At 45.8% G+C, this 7,545-nt stretch overlaps 1 pseudogene; it reads left to right on the top strand.

The window, feature by feature from the left end:
* Positions 1–3,795: 3,795 nt before the first annotated feature.
* Positions 3,796–3,897, top strand: LOC141220989 (U2 spliceosomal RNA; annotated as a pseudogene).
* Positions 3,898–7,545: the final 3,648 nt, after the last annotated feature.

Genomic DNA, 7,545 nt, shown 5'->3' with positions numbered 1-7,545 from the left:
GATTCTTAAAGCTCAGGAGAATGCCCCATCTAACACTCCTCATGGGAGGTTGTTTGTGCCTGGGACCTTTAGGAGAGATTTGTTTGTTGAGTGTCACGAATCTCGGTTGGCAGGTCATCCCGGAATCTCTGAGACCAAGAGACTGGTGGGTCGCAGTTTTTGGTGGCCTGGATGGCAGAAGGAAGTCATTAAGTGGGTACGCCAATGTACTGTATGTGCTAGATCTAAGTCCTCACATACTCCTGCTGCGGGGTTGCTTTGTCCTTTGGAGGTCCCCAGTGCTCCTTGGACACATTTGGCTATGGACTTTATAACTGACCTTCCCCCCTCTGAGGGTTTTACTGTCATCTGGGTGGTCGTGGACCGTTTTAGTAAGATGTGTCACTTGGTTCCCTTCATCAAACTGCCCTGCGCTAAAACTCTCGCTAAGGCCTTTGTCAAGGAAATTGTCAGACTTCATGGCGTTCCTACTGACATTGTTTCTGATAGGGGTCCTCAGTTCGTGGCTCGTTTTTGGCGTGCCTTTTGTGACAGGTTGGGAATTCATTTGTCGTTTTCGTCCGGATATCATCCTGAATCTAATGGCCAGACAGAAAGGAAAAACCAGGATGTTGAGCAGTTCTTGCGTTGTTTTGTGGCAGACAATCAAGAGGGGTGGTCTGAGTTTCTGCCACTTGCCGAATTTGCTCTGAACAATCATACATCTTCTTCTGCTGGTTGTTCGCCTTTTTTTTGTTGTTCTGGGAGACATCCGTCGTTTGGGTCGTTCTCCAAGTTGGGATCTGCCGTGCCTGAGGAGGAGAATTTTTCCGGTGATTTGGAAAGAGTTTGGACGGATGTGCGTGGTAATCTTCAGGAGGCCAACAGAAAATCTAAAGACTACTTTGATAGGAAACGACAGGAGGTTTTGTTCGCTGTTGGTGACATGGTTTGGTTGTCCTCTAAGAATCTGCGGTTGAGGATTCCTTCTAAGAAATTGGGTCCCAAGTTTGTAGGGCCCTTTAAGGTGCTTCAGGTTGTCAACCAATCTGCTGTTAGGTTGGAGGTTCCTACCTCCTGGAGAATTAATCCGGTCTTTCATGTCTCTCTGTTAAAAAAAGCTGTTGTGTCGGATGGTGACGCCTCTGCCTCTGTTCCTCCGGTGGTGGAGGACGGGGAATATGAAATTTCTCGCATCCTTGACTCTAGACGGTATAGAGGTAGTTTGCAGTATCTTGTGGCCTGGAAAGGTTTCGGACCCGAGGATAACTCTTGGGTGAGGTCAGATGATGTTTCCGCGTCCAGACTTATCAGAGCGTTTCACAGGAGATTTCCTGATAAGCCTGGTCCTAGGGGATCCGGAGGATCCTCTTAGAAGGGGGGGTACTGTTAGAACCTTGCTGTTAGGTTTTTTTTCCTTTGCTGGTCACATGACCTTGTTGGCCTATTTAATCCTGCTCCGCCCTTCTGGCTTTGCTGGACTTCATTGTATATCTACTTTCTAGCTAGCCTGTGCTCTGTGTCTTGCTCTGTTAGTTTGCTTGGTTTACTGACCTCTATGTTCTTTATATTTTGTTTGTTCGTCTGTCTGCTACTATTTCTGTTAGGAGGTGTCCCATATTCCTCCCAGTCCTTAGTACTTGTAGGGATTCCTCCCCCACATCTATAGGTCTTCGTACAGACTAGCTTAGGACTTTAGCAGGTCTGATCGCAGGATCAGGTTCCCTGTTACATCGTAGGGATTCAGCTGAGTTCTATCGTAGGGACAGATCTCCTCTCTTTCCTTAGCTCTGGTAGCAGAACATAACAGTCGGAGTCTCCGAGTCTATCTGCGTCGCAGACGAGGAGCCGGAGCAACAGCGGAGGATCGGTCTCCAGTGATTCGTCCTCTGGGACCACCATCATCTATATCCAGGGTCAGGGAGTGGCCCACTACGGTGGTCCCAGGGGGATCTCTGAGTGAGCGGCTGCTTTAAAAACATCTGGTTGTGCTCGTTGCACGGAGGAAGACAAGGAACTGTTCTGCGTTCCTAGGGGCGGGAGCCCCTGTTCAGCCTGGTGATGACCGGAGGTGGCCCAGGATGCGGTCACTAAAGAGAGACTGTTCCGCGTCTCTTAAAGGGCAACCAGCCCTTATAGCACCATGGAGCAATGGTGCTGGCCGGACGGCCAGAAGATAATTTTTTTATGTGTGTGTTTTTCCCCCTCCAAGTTCTGTTGCGCACGTTTGCGCATTCCCCTGCTGGATTACGGGACTGAACCCTAACAGGGTTAACAAAGGACTGTGCGCAACTGCTTCATGGACTGTGTCCTAGTAAAGAACTGTCGAGCGGTTCATGGTCTTCAACGGGACCGTACTCAGTAAAAGGAGGGAGGGGGAGAAACTGTCAGGACGACCTGAGGATCGAGCCGGGTCACTGTTCCAGGACTGTTGGAGCAGGATTTGTTGGCCAGTGGGCCTGTGGTGGACAAAAATTTTTTTTTTGTGTTTATTTGTTTTTTTGGTCCCAGGAGCAAGGGGACCGGAGTCCAACGGACTCATATCCAAAAGAACTTGAACTCTGTGTTCCAGGGTCCCAACCGAGTGGGACCGAGGTCAAGATTGACCACCAAGAAAACAAGAAAAAGTGAATTGATCTATCGTGCATTTTGATATAAACATATGTGTTGAATGTTTTGAATGTGCATTGGTGTTTCTCTTTACAGGTGCTCTCATGGTCGGGACGACCATGTTTTAGGAGGGAGGAATGTAAGGGGGTGACCGATGCGGTCACAGGTTCCCTCCTTAAGCAGGAAAAATGGTTATAAATTGTGTTAAATAGAATTATACCTTCTGCATAGAATCTCATAAGCACTAAAGTTACAAGGTTAAAGTACTGCTTTAATATGTTTTCTGCTAAATGCATAATGTTCTTGTGTTACATGTAGAGATTAGTGCCTAAGATCTGTGTTAACAGACAGTTAGAGGTTAGGTATAAGAGTAAGATGTGGGCACTGTAGCACACAGAGTATGCAGTTATAAGTTAGGAAACAGTTAATAGTCTTGTGAGCAGCTTTAGTTTGGGAGGAGCAGGTTCAGTGAAGGATGGAGACACTTCCTGATTGCAGAGAGTTTGGGTTTGGTTGAGTGAGGGACAGTGACTAGAGAAGACAAGTCAGGAGGACACAGGAGAAGGGTGTGTGTGTGTCACAGTTTTAGGAGTTTTTGGACAATAAGAACAGATGTACATGGAGAGCTCAATGAGGAAACTTCACCTTACATGCCAGGACAGGACAGCCTCATCAGGGAGGTGGATCCAAGCAGGTCAGGCAGTGGGATAGAGAATGGAGTTACACAGAGAGCTGGCGCGTTCCGCGTTAATCTTCATATCCAAATCAGTGTCTGTGTCTTTCATCACTGGTAAAGTGCCACTGTATGTGAAGAGATCACAAAAAGACTGTATTACTTGTTATTCTCTGTATGTGACTGTAGCGGCAAGTAAAGAAGTTTTTACGTTTTCAAGCTGGTCTGGTTTTCTCCTTCTGAAGGCTAAAAGACTCAACAACCGGGACGGCGAGACAGAAGTGAGTATGGAGGTATCCTCCACGGAGACACCGAAGCACACACACACCCAGGGATGCCCCGAGTCCCCTTTTTCTGTAGCGGGACAGGGTGAGGGTTCAATCATTGGAACTGACGTGCCACTCGCCACCGACTGCCACCCTGACCCCCGTTACAAACAACATGTCCTCCAAAGGGGAGTCTTTGCCCCTATCCCTACAATGGGTGCCTTCTTGAAGCCAGGATGCATTCATAGGCCAAAACCATTTCATGTTATCACTTCTCGGCCTTTTGGCTAACATCAAGTGTAGTATCTGTTCTCATTTAGTATATGTGCTTTGCTTTTACCAATATATTGTATTGTAATGTTATCTATCTATCTATCTATCTATCTATCTATCTATCTATCTATCCCTTCCTTCCTGAGATAAGCTGCAATAATGCATTTGTCCTTTGCTACACCGTTGCACATACACCATATGCCTAGTCAGTGGCCTTGTTATCAGCTGCTACTCTTTCAATTCAACTGTCCCATCTGTTATGATCTGCTACAAGAACTAAGGAAAGATAGGAAAACTGTCCCTGCAATAGGACTAAGCTGATTCCCTACGATGCAGCGGGCAATCTGTTCCTTGTGAACAGACCCGCCTACGTCCTAAGCTAGTCTGGACGCAGACCTATAGATATAAGGGAGGGGTCCCTAAAAGTACTAAGGACTGAGACAAAATTGGACACCTACTAGCAGAAGTTGTAGCGGAGCAAAAAGACAAAAATACTTAGAGGTCCAAGGACCAAGCAAACTATAGAGATAGGTACAAAGCACCTGGCTAGATTAAGAGTCAAAGTAACACTGAAGTCCAGCAAAGCCAGAAGGGCGGAGCTGGATTAAATAGGCAGCAGGTCACGTGACCACAAAATAGAAAAAAACTAACAAGAGGGTTCTAACAGTACCCCCTCTTCTATGAGGATCCTCCGGATCCTCCATGCCCAGGCCTATCAGGAAACCTCCTGTGAAACGCTCTGATAAGTCTAGGAGCAGAGACATCATCCGCCCTTACCCAGGAGTTATCCTCAGGACCGAAACCTTTCCAAGCCACGAGATACTGCAATCTCCCTCTATGCCTTCTGGAATTCAGGATACGAGAAATTTCATATTCACCGTCTTCCACCACCGGAGGAGCTGTGACAGTGGCCTCCCTATCCGATACATCAGCTTTTTTCAACAAGGAAACATAAAACACCGTATTAATCTTCCAGGAGGAGGGAACCTCCAACCTAACAGCAGATTGGTTAACCACCTGAAGCACCTTAAATGGTCCCACAAACTTCGGACCCAATTTCTTAGAAGGAATCCTCAACCGCAGATTCTTTGAGGACAACCAAATCATGTCACCCACCGTAAACAAAACCTCTTGACGTTTCCTATTAAAATACTTCTTAGACTTTTTGTTAGCCTCCTGAAGGTTGCAATGTACATCAGTCCAAACTCTCTCCAAATAACCGGAAAAATTCTCCACCTCCGGCACAGCCGATACCAATTTGGAGAATGACCCAAACGACGGATGTCTCCCAGTACAACAAAAAAAAGGAGAACACCCAGCAGAAGAGGATGTATGGTTGTTAAGAGCAAATTCAGCAAGTGGCAGAAACTCAGACCACCCCTCTTGATTGTCTGCCACAAAACAACGCAAAAACTGCTCAACATCCTGGTTCTTTCTTTCTGTCTGTCCATTAGACTCAGGATGATACCCAGATGAAAATGACAAATGGACTCCCAACCTGTCACAAAAAGCACGCCAAAAACGAGCCACAAACTGAGGTCCCCTATCGGAAACAATGTCGGTAGGAACGCCATGGAGCCTGACAATTTCTTTAACAAAAGCCTTAGCGAGTGTCTTGGAGCAGGGCAGTTAGATGAAGGGAACCAAGTGACACATCTTGCTAAAACGGTCCACGACCACTCAGATGACAGTGAAACCCTCAGAGGCAGGAAGGTCAGTAATAAAATCCATAGCAAGATGCGTCCAAGGAGCACTAGGAACCTCCAGAGGGCAAAGCAACCCCGCAGCAGGAGTATGTGAAGACTTAGATCTAGCACACACAGTACATTGACGCACCCACTTAATGACTTCCTTCTGCCACCCAGGCCACCAAAAACTGCAACCTACAAGTCTTAGTCTCCGAAATTCCTGGATGACCTGCCAACCGAGACTCATGACACTCCACAAACAAATCTCTCCTAAAGTTCCTAGGCACAAACAACCTCCCATGGGGAGTGTTAGATGGGGCATCCTCCTGGGCTTTCAGAATCCCATCTTCCAAAACGGAGTCCAATGCTGCTATCACAACTACTTCCTGTAAAATGCTCTCCTCCTCCTCGGTACCAACCATGGGAGAAAAGCTGCGAGATAAAGCATCAGCTTTAACATTCTTAGTACCCGGGATGTAAGTAACAGTAAAATTAAACCGCGAAAAAAAAAAAGCCCACCTAGTCTGACAGGCATTCAAGCTCTTGGCAGCATCTAGATAGATCAGATTCTTATGATCAGTGAAAACCTGAATGGGAAATTTAGCACCTTCCAAGAAATGACACCAATGTTCAAATGCGAGTTTGATAGCCAGCAATTCCCGATTACCAACATCGTAATTAAGTTCAGTTTCAGAAAATTTTTTCGAAAAAAAAGCACAGGGATGAACCCCATCCTTGTTCTCCTGAGACAAAACCGCACCGACCCCCACCGAAGAAGCATCAACCTCGACCAAAAAAGGCTTGGTCTCATCAGGCTGCATAAGGATGGGGGCAGAACTGAACCTCTCCTTGAGATACACAAAAGCTTCAATGGCCTCAGTAGTCCACTGGACCGTATTCGCACCTTTCCTGATGAGATCGGTCAGCAGCTTAACAATTATAGAAAAATTCTTAATGAATTTTCTGTAATAATTGGCGAAACCCAAAAATCTCTGTATCGATTTTAAACCAATAGGCCTAGGCCATTCTTGCACATCCTGAACCTTCACCGGGTCCATCTCAAAGCCCTCGCTGAGATAATGTAGCCCAAAAAACTAATTCTCTGCACAGCGAACTCGCATTTCTCCAGCTTAGCAAAAAGTGAATTGTCACTTAATAACTGCAATAACTCACGTACGCTCTGCCAATGAGACTCCAGATCTGGCGAATAAATCAAAATGTCATCCAAATACACCACCACATTCTTACCAATCAAAGGGCTCAGGATGTCATTAATAAGTTTCTGAAAAAATGCTGGTGCATTGGTAAGACCAAAAGGCATAACCAGATTCTCAAAATGACCCACCGGGGTGTTAAAAGCAGTCTTCCATTCATCACCCTCCTTCATTCGCAACAAATTGTATGCCCCCCGGAGATCAAATTTAGAGAACCACTTGGCCCCCACTAACTGGTTAAACAAGTCAGGAATTAACGGCAGTGGGTAGGAATTGCGTACGGTAATTTTATTAATTTCGCGAAGTCCAGACATGGACGTAAACCGCCGTCCTTTTTTTTTTACAAAAAAAAATCCAACAGCCACAGGTGACTTAGAAGGTCTAATGTGACCAGCAGCCAAGCTCGTCTGTATGTATTCCTCCAAGGCCTTTCTTTCAGGGATAGTAAGATTAAATAAGCGACTCTTGGGAAGAGTAGCTCCAGGAACAAACTCAATGGTGCACTCATAGTCCCTATGAGGAGGTAGAATTTGTGACTCCTCCTCTGAAAAAAACTTCCAAAAGTCCTGAATAGGTACAGGTAATTCCCCTCTTTCCACAGCAGCAATGCGACCGTTACAACATTTATCATAACACTTAGGACTCCAAGACTTAATCTCATTAGTAGACCAGTCCAGTAAAGGATTGTGCAGTTTTAACCAAGGCAAACCTAAAACTACTGGAGAAGGTAAATTATTTAATACCACTAAATCCAAATTCTCTTGGTGAATGCCATTAATAGTGAGGGGAAATTCAAAAACCTTGTGAGTAACACATTTCAAAGGAGTGTTATCAACAGCAAC

Source organism: Phyllobates terribilis, unplaced genomic scaffold (genome assembly GCF_046119375.1).
Source record: "Phyllobates terribilis strain yellow unplaced genomic scaffold, ASM4611937v1 Scaffold_307__1_contigs__length_2267376, whole genome shotgun sequence".
NCBI lineage: Eukaryota > Metazoa > Chordata > Amphibia > Anura > Dendrobatidae > Phyllobates > Phyllobates terribilis.
This window is presented reverse-complemented; position numbering and strand designations above follow the sequence as displayed.